General features: G+C 35.7%; 1 long non-coding RNA gene across 1 annotated transcript in view; it reads left to right on the forward strand.

Moving 5' to 3' along the window:
- Positions 1-17,831, forward strand: part of LOC127164694 (uncharacterized) — a 36,657-nt gene extending 18,826 nt beyond the window's left edge. Inside the window, exon 4 of the long non-coding RNA XR_007827691.1 lies at positions 16,532-17,831. This is a non-coding gene — a long non-coding RNA (uncharacterized LOC127164694). The remainder of the gene's footprint in view (positions 1-16,531) is intronic.
- The last annotated feature ends 7,919 nt before the right edge of the window (positions 17,832-25,750 follow it).

Raw genomic sequence — 25,750 nt, forward strand, 5'->3', positions numbered from 1 at the left:
GTAAATATGTATAATTTTTTACTTGACAGTTGCTCAGTTGCTAAAAAAGAGAGAGAGAGAGAAAAAATAGGATTATGTTACAGCAGGTTCATTTTATGCTTAATATTTACTGTTTATTTTTTGTTTACTGCAACTACCAGTGGAGTAAAAATACATTTCTCAGAAAGGTGTTAGACACCTTGACCTTGTTTTTACACAGCTATGAAAAAAAAGCTTAATAGCCGACCAATGAACTGAACAGCTAAGCAGTGTTTGTTGGTAAACAGTGATTTCTGATAAAGAAAATGTACCTCTTAAAAAGGTCTGTTACATAAACAAGGGCTGCCTGTATTTGTATAGACAAACTTTATAATCTTGTTTCAAAGATAAACTGTAACCGATGACAAAACAACACATAACAGGTAAGATGATTCCAGTGCTGCACTGCTCTCATTTGTGGGAGTTTTTCCACTGTATAGTCATCAGCTACGTGAGAATTATTTAATAATGTACTATACAGTAGTATACCACATAATGCAGTATGATATAAATAATATCTTGTAGCCATGCCATATTAAATGTATTTACATATTGAATATATAAATAGTTACATATCCAAAATATAGTTTTTAACCAGTCAAAAGTTGAACAGTAAGATTTTTAATGTTTTTTAAAGTCTTTTCTGCTCACAAAGACTGCATTAATTTGATCCAAAGTGCAGCAAAAACAGTAAAATTTTGAAATATTTTTTACTATTTAAAATAACTGTTTTCTATTTGAATATATTTTAAAATGTAATTTATTCATGTGATTAAAGCTACATTTTTAGCATCATTACTCCAGTCTTCAGTCTTTCAGAAATCATTCTAATATGCTGATTTGCTGACATTTGTACATGATGATAAAGACCTTAATGTTACAAAAGATTTCTACGTCAGATAAATGTGTTTTTCTGAACTTTCTATTCATCAAAGAAACCGGAAAAAAATCTACTCTCAATGTTTTTTGAGCAGCAAATCAGAATATTAGAATGATTTCTGAAGAATCATGTGACTGGAGTAATGATGCTAAAAATTCAGCTTTGAGATCACAGGAATAAATTACATTTTAAAATATATTTAAATATATACAAATAGAAAAAGAAACAAAAAATCTAAATTCTTCAAAAAAACATTAAAACTTACTGTTCAAAAACTTTTGACCGGTAATGTACAAGTATATTTCAACCAAAAATGAACGCCACAAAATATACCTCAACACAGCTTGATATCATTTGGCCTTTTATAGACCATTTCAAACCCAAATATGAACTCTATGAAGTCTTAATAATTCCCCAGAGGCTGCGCTCCTATTGAGGAAAGAGAGTACGTTCTATCACTCCCAAAGTACTTTAGCATATGTATCCCATTTATGGCTGATGTTCTGTTAACATTTTTCATACCATCAGTAAGACCAGATTTTCTTATCGTGCTACACAAATCATGCATTGATTATTATTTTTTTTTTATTAATAATACATAACCGCCTGCTATTATTACTTTAAAAACAGCATAGTCATTATCGACTCAATTAAGTAGTGAAATTGCCACAAAGCGCTGAGATTGTGGTTTCGCAAAATGCAGTGTTTTGCCTTTAAACCTCTTATGTGTGTTATCTAGCAGCTGACTGAGCACTACAGAACACCACCTGTATTTATCTCTATGTTGTGTATTCTGCTTTGGTCTTGAATTACATTTTGCACCTGTACCAGAACAACTATGAGGGCAATCGCGAAAGTAGACAGAATCGCAGGACACGTAGACAGCTATAACATCCACAAACAAAATTACATCACGGCACCACACGGCCTGCACCGCTGACCCACTGTGTGCATGGATGTAGAGATCTTCAAAGCCTGTCAGACGTCTGGAGGCATTAATCAGAGCTGCAGTGCAGCAGGTACCTTTACAAGAGCTCACATTCACCGCTCAAAGCACAAGGAAGAGGAGGGTTCATGACTCGGCCATGGACTTGACAGATGGAGTCGGTCTCCGTGCACCTCCTTGTGTCTGATTGGTCATTTCTTTCTTGAGAAAGTCCCTGCATTCTTTCAGCGGTGGTGTATCTGTCACAGCGATGAAGCATGGCAAAATACTTTTGGATGCAGGTGTTGTTTGCTGCATTTTGGCACATCAGAGAAGTTACCTGAGAAACTGTTGATCGAACGCATGATTCTGACCGTAAGGGATGACAATTCACGCCTCTGTTAACAAGATGGAGGCGTTTTGATTTTAAACTTCACTTATAAGAGCGTTTTTAGCAGTGTGAGTGGAAACATGATTTTTGCAGTCACCCTTGATGCGTGTGATCAATGAAAGTGGCCATCTAGCATTACATTATCTCTGTTCTGTATCGTTTCTCTGCTATATTATCAACTCTTATCTGCACTGTTATACAATGTGGGTTAATGCCCGTATATTTAGACTTTGTAGTGGTCATCTGGGGAAATTCTGCACAATCTTTCCCAACAATCTAGTAGCTTATAACATTCTGTAGTTGATGAGATTCCAAAAGATACAGAGGCAACTGCAACTGACTCACTTAAGATGTTATCTCGGCAGTCTGACTGCTTTAAATCATCACACCATCATTGCAACGAGCACCTGTAACGTGACGGGACACATACGCCTACCCGTTTACAGCTTAAACAAAGAGTTTATGTGTGACGTGGTTTAGGCCAGTCTAAACTGTTTCTCAAGCTGATAAAAAACGAAACTGCTTTAGTGAAAAAATATACTGTCCAGGTAGACACAATAAATGCCGCTGTGGGCCTTTGAAATCCTGCACTTTGAGGTGCGGTGTGGGTAAGATGTCACACATTTTGAGAACACATGTTCCGTATGGTTGTGTGATTTGGTTTAGAGGACGTGCACATGAGTCTCGACTACCTGCTGTGTGACGGATGGTCTGGTTTTTCTACATGTGAAGGATCTGCATTTTATTGATGGCTTGATGGCTCCTCTCCCCCTTCCTCAGCAATGTGTCATGAGTATGCATACTTGCAGCTTTCTCCTAAGCCCACCCATCTTGTCAGAATTACTGAGTAATTCGAAGTTTTCAATTTTTTCTTCAGTCACTGTTAATAGATTTTCTGCCAAGTTCTGAGACATGAAAATCAGTGTTGGGTGCATTACTTTCAAACTGTACACTCTTAAAAATAAAGGTGCTTCACGATGCCATAGAAGAACCTTTTTGTCTAAATGGTTCCATAAAGAACCTTTAACATCTGTAGAACCTTTGTGTTTCACAGAAGGTTCTTCGTGGTGAAAGAAGGTTCTTCAGATTATAAAAAGGTAAGAAAGAGATGGTTCTTTAAAGAACCTTTGACTGAATGGAACTTTGTGGAACCAAAAATGGTTCTTCTACGGCAACGCTGCGAAGAACCTTTTGAAGCACCTTTATTTTTAAGAGTGTAGTTTGCTATACCACATACAAGCTAGCTTAATTTGAAGAGGCTAACTACACTGTTGCTACCTAGAAGGGATAGTTCACCCAAAAATGAAAATTCTGTCATCATTAACTGAGTTAGACATTAGAGTCAACTGACATATCAGTAAGGCCCTCCCCTTGAACGCAGATGAGCCAGTGGCAGTTGAGTATCAGTTACATGGAGTCCGGAGCTCTGACATCTTTAGGTTTTAGCGCAATAGAGAAACACTGGAAGATCCGAAGCTTTCATCGGTTTTATGGTGTTTATGCAACAAAAATGGTAAAACGATGCCTGGGGTACTTGTAAGACTGATTCCATGTATCCTAAGAGGATAGGCAATGGAATTCGGAATTTATTTTATTATTCCATATTCATTTTCTGTTTGTCATACTTTCATCAAGTTACAGTTTTCATCTGCTCAAGCAGAATGTTAATGTCATCTTGTGCTTCAGCAAAGTATCTCTGGCTAAAGTTAGCGAGTCCATGCTAACATACAAACCTAAACCGTTAACTGTTCTCACATCATGTACAGTGTAGGTGAAAAACATATTAACAAAGGTCTACATTTCAGTGCCTCTCCATATTAAACTGGTTAAATGTAAATAATTTAATTTTACACTGAAGTACTTGAACAGTGTTGATCGGTTGTTGTCATCTGTGATTATGACGAGCGTAACATGAGGTTTCTCCCGCTTGCATTGTTAACTGTAAACACTTGCTTCCAAGTTAATTTTGTTAAACACCATATTTATTTTTAAAACGTTTATATATTTGTTTGTCCGAGTGAGCAGCAGTAACTAATTGGGGCAGGTCTTACCAATAGATCAGGTGATGTCAACTGACAAAAAGCTAAACACTTGAGATATTTGGGTGAACTATGGATGACAGCTTTAAATTTGAGCAGAAAATAGAGGAATTTACTGTAAATACAACTAAATAAAGCTAGAATACATACATAAAAAGTTATGAACTGCTTTTTTGCTATAATAAGACAAGCTACAGTGCAGTGATTCGAATTAGTGATTTTTTTCCCATTGAATCGTCGAATCGATCACTTATCGAATCGATGAATCATTTCACCAGTTCATGGGCCTGTTTACAGCTGGTCACTTAATGCATTTTCTTTTATCGGATAGCTATCCGATTATGAAAAGACCAGGTGTAAATGTCCTCCAAAACGTTTTCGAGACGGATAACTCTGATCGCTCAAACCCCTGAACAAGGTGGTCTGGGCCGCATTCCAGACGAAACTGGACAAGTATAAACACATAAAACTACATAATTTATTTCCAAAAATGTTAAACAATAAACGTGAGAGCGTGATATATGTTACACGTCACTTTTTAGCCAGATATGACAGCGCTAATGCAACATACATTGTCGCGGATGAGAAGCTGAGTCTTCAGCAAACCGACGCGCAAACTGCCGAAATTAAACTGAAAGTAAGTAGCAAACTCTTAACGCACAACCATCCTCATTAAAAGTAGAAAGACTTATCTTTCAAGGGCTGTTGCGGTCTTTGATCTTAAAATTAGTAGATGATGACTAAAAGGCAGCGCATATCTGCTGCTTTGCTTGACGTGAACTTCGTTAATTGGCATATAGCACGGAAATTGAAGATCAGATATATATCCGTTTTGCGGACACACATTTGTCAGGTGTAAATGGAACAGTTTTTAAAAATATCTGATCAGAGAAATCGCATGAATTGACCACAGGTGTGAACAGGCCCTTTCACAGAACTATGTGAAGGAACTGATTCATATAATGATTCGGACATTCCAACGTTACATTTGAGAACTATTTAGAAGAATAAGTTGGATTATTCTTTTAGATTGCTCTGCTGTAAAGCTACATGCACAATACAATATGTGACCCTGGACCACAAAACCAGTCTTAAGTAGCATGCAAAACCAGCTAAAAGCCATCTCGGACAAAAATGAGACAATGATACTGATAATCCTGACAAACAGTATACGTCCATCAAATACTTTTACTTAAAACTCGCTAAATTCCAGCCTCAGCCCAATCAGAAGTGCGAGTACTTACATAGGAACCTATACAAAGTAGCCAGAAAGAAATGCTAATTTTAAAGAAATACGTCAGATGGATTTAGAGGCTTTTGCATCTGAACTCTTCATTTGTAGCAGTAGCCAAAAATGCATTGTATGGGTCAAAATGTTGTATTTTTCTTTTATCCAAAAAAATAATTAGGATATTAGGTAAAGATCACGTTCCATTAAGATATTTTGTAAATTTCCTACCATAAATATATCAAAGCTTAATTTTAGATTAGTAATATGCATTGCTAAGAACTTCATTTGGACAACTTTAAAGGTGATTTTCTCAATATTTAGTTTTTCTGCACCCTCAGATTCCAGATTTTCAAATAGTTGTATCTCAGCCAAATATTGTCCTATCATAACAAACCATACATCAATGGAAAGCTGATTTCACTGAGGCTGCTTTTGTGGTCACATATGATACTTAAACAGGCATATAGCATTTTGTTTGCAGTACTACTCATTGAACAGTGTCTTAGCTTATTTTAACAGCTAGATGGGTAAGTAATGTCTCTCTAGTTACTCCCCAGCACTGATACAGAATGGTAAAAATAAAAATTCTTTAGAGCAGGTGCTCTGAAAACCAGGTTAATAAAAGAAGTGTTATGTTACTCCAGGAATGAGAAAGACCTGCTGAAATAATAGCACTGACATTTGGGTTGGTTGCCACCTTTTATAGAAAAGTGTATGGATCTTGTAATCTTTATGACTCTTTTGTGTCAAATCTTTGTAAAACTGAGCAGTAATAAAGGCCTGTGGAGGTATCCAGGCTGTTTGGTTTCATAGGTGTTAAGGGTTGGCGAAATGAGCACGGTGTCTCCGGCACAAGAGAGATGATATTTTGATGGAGTTCGCATTTGAGGTTGAAGGACCCAAGAGGTGACTGCAACCTACAGGTTCACTCTGAAAGAGTCAAGTAACCTGTGGCCTCGATCCAACATGTCTCCAGGCAGAAACGGCGGCCTCCTCAAGTTACATGGTCTGTGGAGAATACAACAGCCATTTCTCCATTACTAACCACATTCAAAACAGTGCCGTGTGTGAGCTGGGACATAAACAACCTCACGTAGGTGCCCTAAACACTAGTCTTCCTCATCCTCAGGTGGTCAACACCTCCGAGAAGACCCGTCTGTACTCACACTCACCTGCTGCACTAGCTTTGATGAGACAAAGTGAGAATCTAAGAGGTGCCGGTGGATTGGAGATGGAGAGTGAGGATCATCCTCAAGGGAGTGATTTGTCTTTCTGTAGAGTCCTGTGAACTTCTTTTTAGTATCAGGTGCATTGTCTTGGGAACCCCAGCTGATGTTCTGAAGTGGAATTAGTTTGAAATTTCCCACATTAAAAGCGCCAAGTCCAGGTGGCTCACCATTATATGGCCGCGCTGTGAAGAACTAAATCGGTTTGCATGTCTTTGGACTGGAATTCTGGAGACCATTTGAACACAAGTCATTTTTTACCTTAAACCATGGCTACTTTTAATCAGAACTGTCAACAGATGCACATTTTTCACTCCTCTGTCTGAAAAACTTGGCATGATTTCTGCTCCTATACAGCACGTTTTATCCCAACAACTGTATTTGAGAAAGAAAGGGTGCTGTAACATACGTTACTTGGTGTAGGAATTGATATAAAAGAGATGGTTTTGGCATTGTGGGTTATTTACCATTTCATAAATCATGTGCAGTGTTATAAATCGATCAACATTTCTGTTTCTTCTGTTTCTTCACATGTGTTTTTGCTCCCCAACTGATAATCTTCCAGCATGACAAACTTCATCGTTCTGCGATTGTCAGATCCAGTGTGCTCTCATCGGCCCATGTGTTCTGACTTGGTTACAGTAGTTAGATACTTGTGTGGCATGTGACGGCTACACTTGTTGAAGAGGCATTCTCAGAAGTCCAGGAAACAGAAGAAGCTGTAGCTGATGCTCAGGAAATAACACAACGAAGAATGTACATACAGGTCACGCCCGAAATAAGACTTTGTTTGAACTGTGTAATGTGATAAGAGGATTTTTAAGTAGTTTTGCAAGCAAAATAGAGCATTTCGCAAATGAACTTTGATTTTCTTAGACATGTTTGTAGTTACTTTTAACCCACTGGTGTCCAGGCAATTTTTGGTGAAAGAATGAAGTCAGTTTACCTTAAGGTCACACATGTCCAAGCGGAGTAACCACAGATGTAGTTCATCACAGAAAGGTTCCTTATACTTCCACATACTTTGAATATGAAGAGTTCAGATGCAAAACCAGCTAAAAGCCATCTCGGTCAAAAATGAGATAATGATACTGAGTGAATGCTCTCGACATTATACGTCCATCAAATACTTTTACTTCAAACTTGCTAAATTCCAGCCTCAGCCCAATCAAAAGTACCAGTACTTACATAGAAACCTATACAAAGTAGCCAGAAAGAAATGCTAATTTTAAAGAAATACGTCGGATGGATTTAGAGGCTATTTGCATCTGAACTCTTCATAAATACAACTAAATAAAGGTATATATATAGGTATATAAGGAATATATAGATTTTGTCTTCTTTCCAGCCAAAATATCTAAAACTTCTTAAATCAAGAAGGATTTTCCAGACAGGCAAAAATTATTGTCTTGTTTTCAGAAAAAGTGAAAATAAAGTTTGTTTTTGCTTAGAACAAGCAAAATAATCTTATTTCAAGCAAAAAGAAGTTTTGCTTACCCCATTGGCAGATTATTTTGCTTGTTTCCAGTAAAAACTAGCTTAATTTTGACTTGTTTTTTTTTTTTTTTCTGAAAACAAGACAATAATTTTTGCTTGTCTAGAAAATCCTTCTTGATTTAAGAATTTTTGGATATTTTGGCTGGAAACAAGAAAAGCATTTTTTTGCAGTGCAGTCAAAAGTTTTTGAACAGCAAGATTTTAATTTTTAATTTTTTTATTTTTTTAAAAAGAAGCCCCTTCCATTACCAAGCCTGCATTTATTTGATCCAAAGCACAGCAAAAACAGTCAAATTTTGAAATATTTTTACTATTTAAAATAACTCTTTCCTATTTGAATATATTTTAAGGTGTAATTTATTCCTGTGATTTCAAAGCTGATTTTATAGCATCATGACTCCAGTCACATGATCCTTCAGAAATCATTCTAATATTCTGTTTTGCTGCTCAAAAAAACATTTATTATTATTATTATTATTATTATGTTTAAAACAACTGAGTAGTTTTTTTTTCAGGATTCTTTGATGAATAAAAAGTTCAGAGGAACAGCATTTATCTGAAATAGAAACCTTTTGTAACAATATAAATGCCTTTATCATCACTTTTGATCAATTTAAAGCACCCTTGCTTAATAAAAGTATTAATTTATATAATTTCTTTCCCAAAGAAATAAAAATAAAAAATTATACAGAATTTAAGCTTTTGAATTGTATAGTGTATAATGTTACAAAAGCTTTTTATTTCAGATAAAAGCTGATCTTTGGATCTTTGTATTCATCAAAGAATCCTGAAAAAACGTACTCAGCTGTGTTAAATATTGATAATAATAAGAAGAGGAAGCAGAAGAAGAAATGTTTTTTAAACACCAAGTCATACTGAATCATATTAGAATGATTTCTGAAGGATCATGTGACACTGAAGACTGAAGTATATCAACATAGAAAAAAGATATTTTAAATTGTAATAATATTTCACAATATTACTGTTTATACCGTATTTCTTATTAAATAAATGCAGCCTTGGTGAGCATAAAAGACTTATTTCAAAACATTTAAAAACTCTTCACAAACATTTAATGAACAGATAATGTACATGAGTTAGTCAATAGTCGCTTAAATTTAAATCTGTTCATCATGCAAAGTGATAATATCACTTCAGAAGACTTGAAGCTATTTATAAAACATTCTTTAAATATATTATTTTGTGATCCATAAAAGAAAATCATGTGATTTTGGAAAGGCATGAGGGTGAGTAAATGATGATAGAATTTTTGGGTATCACTTTAACACTTATTATCATTTGTGTATGACAATTGAAGCAATAAAAGCAAACATTAACATAACATAACTCCCTATGTTTTGTAAAATACCTAAATACCATCCCAAGTGTATTCCAGAGTCATTATAGAGCTGAATGAAGGCCAAGGCTCTCTGTGCTCTCCAGCGCTGCAGGGAAGGCCTGGCTGACTTTGATATAGCTGGCATACTATCAGACAGGTAGTTGGGAGGATTTAATATGGAACAGTTTGCTTTCTATGGCAGTGAACCTGTTGCAAACAGAGGAGAGAAAGAGATGTAAGATGAATCCAGGCAGATCACAGTATGGCCTGGGAAAGTCAGCCAAAACATGGGAGAATGGGTTTCACGGATCCATAAAAGCTTTGAATTTGTCCGTGTGAACAATTGAAACAAAAGTACGACACGCATTTGTAATTTTCAGATTTATTACGGAAACGCTGATGACAAAAGCAGCAGTGTAGCTGTGTCGATTAAGACGTCTATGAAAAATCCTTAGGGTTTTTTTGAAATGGCATAAATCACTGTTGTCAATAAGAGACCGAGCGCTCGTCTGAAGAGCCGAGTCTTACTAATTTCTTTGATTTTTGAAGATCACACGCATTTCACGCTAGTTAGGAAAAAGCAAAAGCCTGGTGTGAGACAGCATCCCTGGAAAAAAAAAGAAAGCTGAATGAAAACAAAAACAGTCCTGCAGGATGTGTGACAGCTCCCACCTCCGAACCCAGCAGTTGCTCGCTGGTTTCAAATCACCCTAATGACCACATAATGACCTCACTTGAGTCACCTGCTGCTGTGACCACGCTTGACCTGGCATCTCTTCTGGAAAAAAATCTGTAGCTATTTAGAAATGCCTCACAGAAACTATGTGGACTAACATGCCATCTCAGCTGCTCGTTTTCCAGTTTACTTTTGGTACATTCTTGGCATCCCAACTGTGTTAAAGTAAAGTAGTTTGTAGTTTTGCAGTAAACTGATAAGGAACTCAAACATACATAACGGAGCACATCTGAGACGAGGAATGTTATGGAAAGGAAACTATCTTGCTGGATACATCCTGCCCTGTGAACAAAGGCCTTTGCCAGATGAGACCCCTGGGACCTTTGCACCACTCTTAAACACTCAGAACATTTATGCTGCTTTAAATTTCCTTTTACATCTTTCCCTTGATATCTCAGCTCAGGGATATTGTTTTCCAGAGCTGCAGGTCTTTATTTCGAATGCTCTGAATCACATATGTTCGCCTTTCCTGCTCAAAGTTTCAACATGGTTTTAGTTATAAGCTCAGATAGTCACATTCGACAGATTAACTTTGTAGTACGATCACTTTCGATTTTGTTCTGTAACCCGTTGTTTAGAACGGAATCTAATAGTTGTGTCAAGCCATTGACAAATACTTGAACATCACCCGAGGTGTTGTTTCTTTTATATTTTACACCGTAACATTGTTTGAAAAGGCGCATTAACTCTTCAATGAACATTCAGTGACCGTTTGGAATTAGGAAGCTCGGGCCATTGTGCCAATTCCCATGAAATCTCTCGATATTTCTTTCAGTTGTTCTCCATTCGTAATTAGTCGTGGTCAGGCTGATCAAAGGACTCGGGCGGCCGGTTGCATGTGAACCAGCATCTCTCGTGATGACATCCGCAAACCAGAATGAAATATGAAATATCAGGTTTCCACGGATGCATGGACTTGTAAGGAAAAAAAGCGAAAGAATTGGGGGATTTTCACACCGATAATGTGAAACATTTGGTGCATGTTGTTGGCCTCTGAAGAGGAAAATCCAGAGCCAAAAGCGGTCTGGCAGTAAAACAGAAGCAAGGCAAATGCTAAAACAACAGCAGTCATTGAGAATCACTGATTTAGATGTCATTATAGCGTCTTCCTACACTAGATAGCCGGGCTCTCATGGAAGACTAAAATGATTTGTGCACTCAGGCATAGCATGGCGCGGCTTACCATGAACGAAACAAAACAGACCTGTTCTTACGTGCGTTCCACTTTCATATCACAAGATGTTGCCAGAAAAATAACCACTTTTTGCAGCTGCAATAAATATTTTGGTTAATATAAAATGGCCCTTTGCATGTTTGCTGTCAGTCACATGGAAACCCATTTTCTCAGAGTAAAAAATGAAGCATGTAATTGAATAAAAAAAGTTACACTGTGACATATAAAGTTGCAGTTTCAAGAAATTAGGTTAAAATTGTGATATATAAAATAACAATGCAAGATGTAAAGTTGCAATTGTAGTTTATTACGTTTTATATATATATATATATATATATATATATATATTTAAATGCTATACAGACAAAAGGGGTGAGGAATAATTTAGAATTGTATGAAATGGACCAGATCCTTGTCATTTGTTATTATGGTTGTGATATAACCATATGTCAATACGACTAAGATTAAAAATATGATTAAGATTTACAACTATTCCATGTGTCCACCAAAGCATTTTTAACCCATCTGAAAATACCTAGCTGTGAGCGCTTGAGATTTTTTTTTTTTTTTTTCAGTTGAGACGCTTTGGCAGCTGTGATATGGAATAACTGCGGAAGTGTAACTAGTGATCTGATTTTGCAGATGGTTTATTTATGAATATAAAAATGTTTATATTCATACTTCAATATAAAGTACTTGCTCTGGTTATTGTTTTAAATGATTCTGCCTCATTGTTGTGCTTCTTGCTGTCATTTGTTGCTGTTGTACAAAGAGGATGTGGTGGTTGGTCGGGGTCGAATTTGTCCCGCCCCTCCTTCACTGTGATTGGTTAGCTGACAAAAAATGACTGTGATGAGCACTGCGTTTTACCCAAAACTGAACATTCTTCAACTCTCGGCACCAAGCGCGCAGCGCTTAGGCCACATGTCCGCCAAAGTGTTTTTTTCCAGAGGCTAGCATATTTTTAAAATTGTTTTCAATGGGAGTGCCATATTTTTTAAAAATGCCAGGAGCGTGGCTAGCACTTTAGTAGCTAGTCTTTTTTTTACGGTGAGGACTGAATGTTCGGATGTTCTCGGCACCAAGAATTGAAGAATGTTCAACTTTGGATAAAACGCAGCCTTTATCACTGTCACTTTTTAGTTAGCTAACCAATCACAGTGGAGGAGGGGCGGGGCTAATACCGACCAACTGTGAACAACAATGGAGAAGTTAATATTGCTTGTCTCTGAGTATTTATGTTGAGTATAACATAAATACAGAGTATTACGTTGAGTATTATACCATATTACTTCAGTGGATATTACGTACCATAGCGAACACAGTGTCTCAACTGAAGCGCGTGGTGTTTTTAGCTGGCTAAAAATGCTTTGGTATACACACAGCCTTAGGTAATTCCATCTGGTAAAGACATAAATACTTGCTTATCGCTGAAATCTTGTCCCATCGCGTGTAGTTAAGAGACGTGAAAAATGCTTTTTCCATTGTTAAAAACGCAACGCTCCCATTGAAAAAGCACTTTGGTGGACACCCACATTAAAAATTTGATTCAATTGCTTCCACTGTAAAACCACTCCCTTAGAACCAGTATTATCTACCAGTAGTTTACCTCCGGTCATCTCGTGTTAAAGTACTTATGGTGCATTGTAAGACACATTTGAGGCCAGAGGCGGGCAGAGCTGAGGTTTGCACAAATTTGTTTATCTGAACCAAATGACTCACTTCATCCTGCTGCTTCATTTGGAGGTAAAGGCGGTATAGAATTAGCCTATGGCCACTCACTCCATCTTTTGTACAAAGGCGGATTCAAACAGACCGGTAAGAGAGAGTGAAAAGCAGAGAGTCATCCCTCACATCAGGCTTCCGCATCCATTAGATGTTCCCCTGCAGCTCCGAATGAAGTAGCAGACTTTGTAACAAACAGTGTTGTCTGAGACAGGTGCAGGTGGCAATCAAAGTCTTAACGACCAAACGAATGGCCTCCTACCAAGCTGTGTAAGCAAATAAACAGAGGGCGGCTTCAAGTGGACGGATGTGTAACTTCTGCTTGACGGCGGGCAAAGTGTAACAGAAGCTAAACGACGCTTTATCTGTTTAGCAGACGTGCCCCGCTCAAAAGTGTGGAAGCCATTGCCAGTGCAAAAGGCCACCGGCAGGGATACAGTGTGTTTTTAATTGCCCTCTATGCTTTCTCCATGTGTGGAGGCCAGATCTAATCCAAACAAGTAAGTGTGAGGGGTTTTTGTGAGGCAGATTAAAGGTGTCTGTGGTCTGTGTTAAAAAATCTTAGCTAGCCTGTCCAGTCACCGTCTTAACAGGCTGCACACATGGGAGTCAACAGTACAAAGAAGCACATAAATCTCCAAAGTGCCTTTGTCAGTTTTACACCCAAATTAAGGATATAATGGATCGAGGTGGGGAATGTTTTCCATTGAGATCAAGTCACTGACTTTCTGCATCCGAGTCTTAGCATTTCTTTCTTTCACTGTATTCCGTAAAACTGACAGGGATTGTATGGAAACTCACCCCAAAATAAAAAAACTGCACTGTTTTCTCCTGGGACCATTTTTTAATCATTTTATACACTGTTAAAAGTTTGGTGTTGATAAGAATGTTTTTGAAATAAGTCTTTTTTTGCTCACCAAAGCTACATTTGATCAAAAATGCAGTGAAAGAGTAATACTGTTTTAAAAACCTGTTTTAATATTTTAATATATTTTAACATATTTTAACATTAACTTTTCAACAATCATTACTCCAGTATTCACTGACACATGATTATTCAGAAATAATTCTAATATGCTGATTTGCTACTCAGAAACAATTGTTAAACAGTTGCTGCTTTTTTTATGCAAACTTACTGTACATTTTTTTCATTATTCTTTGATTAACATAAAGTTCATAGAACAACATTTATTTAAAATATAAATATGTTGTAACATTAAAAATGTCATTTTAATGCATCCTTGCTGAATAAAAATATAAATTTCTTTTAAACAGTAGTTTATATGTATTTATTTTATTGTTATTTTATTTTATTTAATTTTGCCCATGTTAGCACATGAATGTGAAAGGTTATTTTTTTAAATTAAAAAAAAATCTTTAAAAATCAATCATATTATTGTCTAGATAACTTCCAATTGATAAATGTCATAAGGGTCAATTTTTTGAAAGCTGAAAGCTGAATAAATAAAGCTGAACAACTGAAATCCGAAACACTAGTAAACACTAGTCGATGTGGATCAAAACCTTTTATCAAAGTTGTCCTTAAACCAAAACAATACCTGTTCTTGTCTTAGGACAACTTTGATGAACTTTTTTGATCCACTTTAAATGTGGTTTACTGTAGTTTGTTAGGAAAGGAGATACAACTATTTGAAAATCTGGAATCTGAGGGTGCAAAAACAAAATATTAAGAAATATTGAGAAAACCGCCTTTAAAATTGTCCAAATAAAGTTCTTAGCAATGCATATTACTAATAAAAAAATACGTTTTGATATATTTACGGTAGAAAATGTACAAAATATCTCCATGGAACACGATCTTTACTTAACATCCTAATGATTTTTTGCATAAAAGAAAAATCGATAATTTTGAGCCATACAATGCATTTTTTGGCTATTGCTACAAATATACCTGTGCTACTTAAGACTATTTTTGTAGCCCAGGGTCGCAATTTTCCTGTACATCATATGCGAAATCAAGTCTGTGAGAAACCGCAAAAAGGAAAGAACACATTAAACCTTTTATGGCTCCTCAGTCCTGTTGAAATACTGTACGCCATTTTGTCATAAAACATTTTTGATATTGCCAAATGGTGACATTTTATATGGCTGTGCCATGAGGTAATTTTGGTCTTGATTTTGTAGTTTTGTTCAGTTTGCTTTGATATCATTCACTTCCTTCAGGAACACGGTTTTCAAATTACAAGCTAGATAACTGGCGCTAACATAGAGACTGTAACCCTAACACATAATCATGTGCACATGACATGTTTTAAGCCAATAATGTTCTGTTTTATCATTGTAGCTAATAAAAACTCAGTAAGGAGCATGGCAGGATTGCTCAACGATTACCAGAATTTTTTTTTTTTTTAGTTTTATAAAAAGAGCTAATGTACTACACTTTTTTTGGCAGATTGTGAAAACTGATTTAGACCTCCTCAGCTTAATGCTTCTTAACAGTGACAAATGATTTGACTCGTCCGTCCTCCTTTTGTAACTCATTGCCTGCTTTGTGTGTCTGGTTTAGATCTTTTGTTTTATGGCCTGACTCATGGACCACCACCAAGGTCTAATTGCTTCAGCATAACCTTTCACTCCTTTAGTCATGATTAGTTTTCCTACTTCTTTATCATGTGGCTGACAAACAAGAGGGCCTGACATATTTGCGACTGTGCAATTCATCTCTGTTTGTGATGCGATGGTTAAAGATTCACAATAAATGTGTGCTAATTAATGTCACCATTTTGAGTAAATATTTTGTTTTGATAATTTACTTTATATTCTGATATAGAAATTAGAGCCCATTTATCATCTTAATAATTTAACATAATTGTTATAATGTGAAGATCATCCATGATACCCTTTCCAACAATGATTGCATGATTTTGAGATCCATCTTTTTACACTGAGGACAACTGAGTGACTCATATGCAACTAGTACAGAAGGTTCAAACGCTCACTGATGCTCCAGAAGGAAAAACTATGCATTAATAGCCAGGGGTGTAAACTTTTGAACATGCATTTTGTATGATATCTCTTATTTTGGTAAAATAATCAACATTTTGCAGATTCTGCAAGGTGTATGTAAACTTTTGACTTCAATCGTAGCTCATTCTTCAAAAATTAAATGACGTTTTAGATTCATAGATATAGATATAGATGATATAGATATAATGTCCCCATAAAACATGGAAACCTCTGTATATGTGTGTGTGTGTGTGTGTGTGTGTGTGTGTGCAGATATTTTTTTCATTTAACGCCTGTTTGTAAGGGCTAATATGTCATTTCTTTCTCACTGTCTCTCTGTTTCTTTCTTTTTTTCCCTGTCTTTCTTTCTTTTTTGACCACAGAATCCATGCAGTTGAGCCAGATCTGTTGTTTTATTCCACCTGCCAAGGATTATGTTATATGAGGACTGTCAGCGTCTCTTTGATGCAGCTCTTGGATGGAGTGGAAGTCAACAGCAATGACTTCAACATGTGTCTAATCAGATGGTCGGCGTTTTGTGAACTGGAGCTGCTTTGTAGCTTTCAAACATGGATCAGCTTTTCTGAATTAAGGACTCGGGGCTGTAAAACAAAAATTAAGTGTGGATACAAGCTTTCATTCACAGTGTAAATCGTGACGGTCGATAATGAAGCGAGTTTAATGTGCTCTGTGCTCTGGAGAAGGACTGTTTGGTTTTTTTGGCCCTCCACTGAAAAATATTCCTAAATATGAATAGCCTCACTAAGAGTATATTACATGTATTTCTCTAAACAAATCATACTTAACAGACAGGACTTGTCTTGTGCTTTGCTGTGTTATCTCAGAGAAAGGTATGCATGAAGATGAATTCTCACTGACGCAGAGCTATCTGTTTATATGATCGACTGCTTTCTTGAGCTGCAGGAGCATTAAGAGGTCCACAATAGGATAGATGAGTTATCTGGCCATCTTCTGCTCTCTCCCACTTGCTCTTTTTCTCTTTTTTTTTTTTTGCATTGTTTCACATGCTGTTGTGCAGCTTTCCCTCAGTTCAGAAGGCCTTGTGTTAGATCAGCTGTCCCTGAACTCTTTGAATATTTATACAATTAGATGCTTTAGAGCAAAGGTCACCTGATAGGTCACCAGATAAAGGTCAGAGAAAAACAGAAGTGCAAAACAATATTGTGTCTTAAAACAAAAACTGCTTCACTGCTATGTTTTAGAAATATTAAAATTTAAAAAAATAATAATAATAAAAATGAAAAATCCTGCAAAGGAAAAAAAAGCAATACCATAAAAATTTGTCATCATGTGACCAGGCATTAAAACTGCTTAGAAATGAAAATTCTGCCATTGAAAACTGTCGTTTTTCAGAAAAAAATTTCTTTCTTCTCTGTTAAATGCAGAAGACATTTTTTAAGGATTTGTTGGTAACCAAATAGTTATTAAACAGTAGACACTGACTTTCATGATATGAAAAAATATATACTATTGAAGTCAAGGGGGACCAGGTTTAGTTACCAACATTTGTCAAAATTTTCTTTTGTGTCCAACAGAAGAAAGAAATTAATACAGGGTTGGAACAGCATGAGGGTGCAAAAATGCTTACAGAATTGTTATTTTGGGGTAAACTACCTTTAAGGTTATATCACATAACCTAATGACTTTATGTTTTTTTCCAGATATGAGAAACATATTTTATTTTATTTTATTTTATTTTATTTTTTTATTTTATTTTATTTTATTTTATTTATTTTTTATTTACTTTGTAAATTGGTAGCACTTTACAATAAGGTTTATTAGTTAACTACTTTAGTTAACATGAACTAAGAATGAGCAATGCTTCTACAGAATTTGTAATATTAGTTAACATTAATTTCAAAATTTACTAATGTGTTATTAAAATCACAAGTTGTATTTGTTAACATTAGCTAATGCACTGTGGACAAATGTGAACTAACAATGAACAACTGTATTTTTATTAACATTAACAAAGATTAATAAATGTGACCCTGGACCACAAAACCAGTCATAAAGGTCCATTTTTTTGAGACCTTTTCACCTGAAAGCAGAATAAATAATATTTCCACTGATGTATGGTTTGTTAGGATAGGACAATATTTAGCTGAGATACAACTATTTGAAAATCTGATATCTGAGGGTACAAAAAATTCTAAATATTGAGAAAATCACCTTTAAAGTTGTCCAAATGAAGTTCTTAGCCACTACAAGAACACACTATACAAATATACTATACAAATATACCCGTGCTACTTATGACTGGTTTTGTGGTCCAGGTTCACAAATAGTGTAATAAATGTATTGTTCATTGTTTGTTCATGTTAGTTAATACATTAATGTTAACCAGTGACAACTTATTGTAAAGTGTTACATTTTGGAGTCATTCAATCTTTTTTTCATAGCAAAGTGTAATATAAATATTTTGGATCATAAATTATCTCAGTTCATTGGCAGGTGTAGACACTGAGTTTTTTGTGATAATATATTAAATTATATTTTAGTGCAATACACACACTTGCTGTTTGTCATCTACACAAAGCAAACATTTTCCATCTCAGACCAGCCCATTCTTCAGTTCATGGAAATTTCCGATATGAACAACTTATTCTCTGTTAATACTGCCACATGTTCTTATCGGCACTTAAACACCCTCTTTGTTTTCTGCAAACAAGACTCTGTTTCCTAAAACATATTTGCACCCTCATCCCTTCTGCTCTCAAAAACATATTAACATTTTCACCCGGGTGCATGTGGACATTAAAAAAACTCTGGGAGAGCAAGAAAAAGAGAGGGAGAGAGAGAGAGACACAGAGAGAGAGAAAGTGCTGCCTGTGCATCTCCATTCAAGCAGACATGGAGCTGGAACACTGACAGCAGCGTTCATAAGGTTTCAATATCTGAAAGGTGCCCCCCTCCTTCTCCATAGTGTCATGTAATACAAAACTGTGGGAGACTATAAAAATATTAGCATGTGAAACATTAAAACTAATTCCACTTTTCCTGGTCACATTAACACACCATATCTGACTGCCTCCTCTTGACCTTTTGGTCTATTCGATACAATACTTTTGTTCTCTTTTTATGTTTTTTTTTTCTAAGGGAAATGGATAGACATGTTTTCCGAGAGGTGTGTTACCAAGTATAGGACAAATGTGGACAAGCGTTGTAAAACAAAATCCTTATTCTGTTCTTAAAACACTAAAATTTGATACTGATTGAGCTTCTGTTTGTACATAAGTGCCTTTATGCAGTACACTGTATGATATGAGCACTGGCATATTTTAAGCTATATTATAGTTGCTAATACGTTTTTCAGCCGAATAAAAATCTAAATCTAAACACTGGCCAGGTGAATGTGAATCTCTTTGGTCAATTTCATGAAGTCACTAGACAGTCACCGGACGTCTACTGGTACGGTTTGGCTATGAGCCGACTGAGTGCGGACGTGTCTTTCACTTGTTCGTCATCAGTCAAAAGCTCATTTGTCCCATCAGCCAGCCGTACAGAAGCAGACAGAGCCGGTGTCTCTGTGAAGGCATTGATTGGCTGACGTGTGGGATGGAACGTCCTACTACTCTCTGACTCTACATTCATTTCTCAGCCTGCAGAAAGCAAGCTCATTTATCTCCAGTGTCACTCCTTTTTTTATTCTTTCATTTTCTTTGGCTCTGTTCGTGCACATACAGCTTGTGAGTCACTGGAAGCCTTCATTCATTCAAATGTCAAGAATATGCTATTTTAGCAAATGGTCACTGGTCATTAATAATCCTTAGAGATTAATAATTTCCGTTGCGGATTTACATGGCATGAGTAATGAATAAGGAGTAATGAGTATGTACATGCACATTCATTTTCTACTTAGCTTAAAAAGGTGATCATTTCAACAAGTGCAGTGAGGACTAATAGCCTGAGATTTCATTCTTTTCAATTTAATGAAATACTTGTCATGATACATGATATTATTATAATATAATCTGAGTGAGAAATTGAAATGAAAAATGAACATGTTTGTGTTAGTAATGTGTTATGTATTCTGTAAATAAAAAAAATATACCTTGGTCAAGCACTCTAAAAAATGCTGGGTGAAATATAGACAAACCCAGCCTTCTGGGTAGTTTTATTCAACTATTGCTTAAAATGACTATATTTCTTGCTCAAAATGAACCCAAAATAAAATTTGGAAAGTAACATTTCTTAATATGTTCAATATATTAACATTTATTATTAAGTTGAATAAATAATAATTTAGTAATAAACACTTGTTAAATTGCTTATTATTAAATGTTCACCTTTTCATCATTGCTGATGGGTCTAGTAAATATGTGTCTGATTTTTAATTTTGGGTTTATGTTAAGCCAGCCATATAGTAATATTTAAGCAATAACTGAGTTAAATAAAACTAACCAGAAGTTGGGTTAAACATTTTGGTTGTTTTTAACCCAGCATTTTTTAGAGTGAGCTCATACATTTAAACTTGACTGATTGTAGCTTCATTATTTAAACAACAGCAAGAAAATTAGCAGGACGACTAACAGTATGGAAATAAATTTCTCATAATAAAGTATCTCATATTATATTGAATGTAAAGTATGATGTATAGTACGGAATGTTTTAGAGCATTTGTAAAGAAAAATGTCGGAGATTCTTTATATAAGCCAAGAGGAGAGTGGTTTTCTTTTGCTAAAGTGCGGAAACTATGCTTCCTTTGCTTCTGTAAACAAACGTTGGTTTGTGCGAGACTCATAGGCACATGAGCAACGGCGACGTCCTACATCATCCGTCCTGAAAGGGCTTTCGTGTACGACTAGTTGGTGCAAGCTAGATTAAAGTGATTATTACGTTTTAAACGTGGATATTTTTCTTACAAAAATGTATCGATTCGCTACAGGAGGCCTTTATTCACCCCCTGGAGTTGTGGAAGGCACTTTTTATTGGATGGATGTGCTTTATTGGACTTGTTTTGGACTGATGAAGAGAAACACCAACCCATTCCATTATAAAGCTTGGAAGCCACAGGATAATTTTTAATATAACTCCAACTGGTTATGTCTGAAAGAAAGAAGACATATGCCTGGATGGTGAGTAAATAATGGACTAATTTTCATATTTGGATGAACTGTCCCTTTAAGACATGCTTTTGTGCTTTAAATAACAGCACAAATATCAGTTAATTGACCAGCATAAACCTTAGTAAATCACCATGCATGATGTTTTTAAACACTCTTCTCCCATAAATGTTGCTTCTAAAAAGGAAAACTCAAACAAATGCAACGTTCTGTCATGAAACTCTAGATGGCACAGGCGGATGGGTCGTTAATGCAAATTGATGATATTCACAGTGTTAAACTATTTGGCACAAGCTGATTGGATCATGTTACACAGCCAATGGGCTTACTGCTTTACATTTAAATGGCTGGTTAGCATCCACTAGAGCATTTTGTAGCACGCTTTCATAGTTACTCTGAAACCCTCCACCTCCCCAACTCCACCTGTATAGATCTGCTATGGGTTATTATATATACTACTTGTGCGGCAGCAGTATGTCTTAAATACTCACAGCAGTGTATTGGTGTATGTACTGGCATTAGCAAGTTCCAATTCAGCAGCGTAGCAGATCTACAGTAGTCAACGTTTGAAGTGGATCGACAAAGTTTATCAAAGTTGTCCTAAGACAAGAGCGGGTATTGTTTTGGTTTTAGGACAACTTTAAAAGATTCTGATCCACTTCAAATATTGACTGCTATGTTCCACCAAGACTAAATATTGCTAATATTAGACTGCATGTCTTCAGTAAATCCTGACTGTAGTTTTTTTTTATCACCAAAAGAGGGTTTGCATTGGTGTACGCAGTTAGTAAATCTGGCCCATGATGTCACACCAGCAGAGGTACAGTAGTAGAAATACCTTAAAGGACGACAGTAAATCAGCTCTGTATGCAACGTCACATGACACATGGAGATAAGATGTTAGTGTGTTTGAAGTTTTTTTTTCCTATACCAAAACTGACATTTCAGCTTTTTGACGATGGGGTGAGAGAATCATCGGCACATCTGTAGGCCAGCGGAAATACCGAAATCTTGCATGCTTCTTTGATTGTTACATTTAAGATATCATGTGCGCTACCAGCACTGCTTCTGCAAGGCTTTAAGCTCAGTAACTGATCTCTTGTAAAATGCGTTTGGAAATACTATAGACATGGAACGCATGAGCATGAGGATTCCACACGGTTATCCTAGGAGATGATAAACAAAAGGATAAGGTGATATACTTTAAGTGATATATTGAGCACATGTGGGATTGCACAAAGAGAGAGAGAAAGAGAGAGACAGAGAATAAAAGAAGAAGGCTGGGGGTTGAAGACTGAGGCTTCACCTCTGATTTATTCTAATCCGTAAAGGTTAGTGTATCTAAGAACAGATCAGTTCGGTAGATCACATCGCCCCACATCCGTTACACATTTGCTTCCCTCCCAAATCTTTTTGCAAAAGGCTGAAAGGTGGAAAAGAGCTCCTGACGAAAAAAAGAGGCAGTGGACAGATGAAGGACAGAATTGTCCAGCCTGGAAAGAGTCTTGCAGAAACAAAAGGAAAACCTCTAGCAGAGATTAATGCTCTCCTCTATATATTCCGATCTAGAATCCAGATCTGCTTGTCTTTTATGGCTTTCTGTGCATTCCTTTGGTATTGTACGCTCACGGAAATAGCTGCATCACCCTGTTCGGCAGGGCGTTGCAGTAACTGCATGCAGTCCGTTTGGATCTGCTCTTGTTCAAGCAAAGCAGATCTGGCGAGTTCATCTTCACACAAACCTCAAGGCCTGTGCTTCTTCAAATCTTTTGTGTTAACTTTTATGGAAAGTGTTTATGCAGGGTCAGGGACACCGCCTTACATTTCGCTTGTCCTCGGGCAGGGTTTTACACTAAGGTTGAGTGTTTTGTGCTCACAGAACATAAAGGCAGTGTTCACAGCAGCAGAATATGGTTAACAGTCCTGCTTTGGAGTGCTTGAACCCTTGTGTTCTGTGACTTGAAATTTAGCTTGAAATCTCTGATTATTCTTTATTATCACCAAATCTTGGATTCAGTCTTTTTGTCATCTTGTTTTCTTTCAATTAGCACAGGTTTTGTATTTATTTTTTTAGAACTGACTGATTGTAGGCCTCATTGATCTGAGCTTATGCACCTCAGTTTTTGAGTGAATAAAAGCATTATTTGTGGATAATTTTGGCAATGTTCACTTCAAAATCAAAAGCTTAGACCAATGAGGCCTACAATCAGTCAGTTCTAAAAAGAAATACAAAACCTGTACTAACTGAAAGAAATTGCTAAAAAAAAAATGTGTCCAATATTAGGTAATAATATTGACAATTTTATATAAGAATGAGAAATTTAAAGCAATTTTTTGTAGTCTGCTCATTTTCAACCTGGAATACCACAATTGTAACAATGGGGGGAAAAAGTTTTTTTGTTTTTTTTTTACCTTTCGTAAGCAAAGTCAGTGCATTTTAGTCCAATGCAATAATATTAACTAGCATTTCTGAGGAAAAGAAAAATGACGATTAAAACAAGAGTGACACTTATATCCACCTTATTTTTAAATGCGAAGTAAGACGTTTTCTGTGACTTCCGGTTCCTTAGCCGCTGTAGGAAAATAACGAGAAGAATAAAAAGTGTAGTAAACGGTAAGACTGTCTGCACTGCAAACCACTGTGTTCGTAATTAAGATAATACATTAGAATAGTATGGTAAGACACAACTAACTGCAATATTAAGCAGCAACATGAGCCATTTTGTACAGCTAAAAATAGCTGGAAGCGGATGAGACTGGAAGTCAGATCTATTAAATTTAGAATTTCTGCCACTACTCTTACGGGAAAAATAAGGTGGATAACATAAGGATTCTGTAACCAAACTGAAACCTTATGTACTTGCGATTTGTGTGCCAGATCCCAATTAGTCATCTTTATATATCAGAGGGGTCAAATAAAGAAAGTTGTACCTTCAAAACCACAATATATCACATTCCCAGGTGAAGCACTGACAGTGTGAGAGGAAGTAGACATTTGCTGTGTCCTGCTGAGTCCTCTGCAGTTAAACGACCAGCTTCCCACCAGGGGAAAGCACACCAAAAGGACAAACAAATCCAGGGAAGACATAGTACAAATGCACTTGACATCCTAAGCAGAAAGATAAATAGAAGGTTAGTGAGCAAGAACGTTTAGAAGTTCAAACATGTAAGACTGGTTTCTATTGCATCGATTACTAAGTGTGTGCTGTAGTTTGTGTAGTCTTCCTGGTGCCCAGGATAATATGGGACTCAGTAACTGATCCCATGATTGATGAGTGTTGCATGAAATCATACTTTCAGATGGACGCTAAAAAGAGTAAGATCATATTTATTCTTTTTGATAGGGCACCATTATGAGAAACAGTTTGCCATATTTAGGGACATGTCAGAACATTTCCTTTGCATTCCGTTTTAGTACTTCAGAATTTCCACTCCACATTTACATCTTTTTCTTTTGCCTTTTTTTTACCCAGTGTTTAAAACAGCAATCTAACAGAGAAGAAAAATTGCATAATATAAGATCCGCATAAATTGTTTTCCGATATCTTGAATTTGTTTAATTCATTGCATTCATTTTTTTTGGTAATTATAAGTATTATTTTAAATATAAATGGGATTTATGCTTTAAAAACAAAACTGTTAGCCAATAAGGTAAGGTTTGCAGTATTCTTAAGAATGTTATGGTGAGATATATTTTTTTTTGCTTTCTATTTGCATATATTTTAAAATGTAATTTATTCCTGTGATTAAACTAAATTTTCAGCATCATTAGTCCAGTCTTCAGTGTCACATAATCTTTCAGGAATCCTTCTAATATTCAAAAGCTTGGAGTCAGTTTTTTTTTTTTTTTTTTTTTTTTTTTTTTTGTGGAAAAGAAGTGATAGAAATGAATACTTTTATTTAGCATGGGTGCTTTAATCATGATAATGATGATAAAGACATTTATAACGTTGCAAAAGATTTCGATTTCAGATAAATGGTGTTTGTCTGAACTTTTTATTCATCAAAGAAACCTACTCAGCTGTTTTCAACATAATAATAATAAATGTTTTTTGAGCAGCAGATCAGAATATTACAATGATTTCTGAAGGATCATCTGACTGGAGTAATGATGCTAAAAATTCAGCTTTGAAATCACAGGAATAAATTACATTTTAAAATACATTCAAATAGAAAACAGTTATTTAAAATAGTAAAAATATTTCAAAATTTTGCTGTTTTTCTGTACTTTGAATCAAGTAAATGTAGGCTTGGTGAGCAGAAGAGACTTCTTTAAAAACATTGAAAATCTTACTGTTCAAAAACATTTGACTGGTAGTGTATTCCTTAAACTATATGATGTATCACTAACAAATATATTTAACAGATTTTATTTATATTTATATATATATATATATATAGTTTTTTTTTTTTTTTTACTTTGTTTATATATTTGCATAATATAAGACATTTGTAATTTCTCCCGATATCTCGAATTTAATTCATTTTTCCCATTTAATGAGTTTATTTAATTAA

This window comes from Labeo rohita, chromosome 5 (genome assembly GCF_022985175.1).
Source record: "Labeo rohita strain BAU-BD-2019 chromosome 5, IGBB_LRoh.1.0, whole genome shotgun sequence".
Taxonomy (NCBI): Eukaryota; Metazoa; Chordata; class Actinopteri; order Cypriniformes; family Cyprinidae; genus Labeo; species Labeo rohita.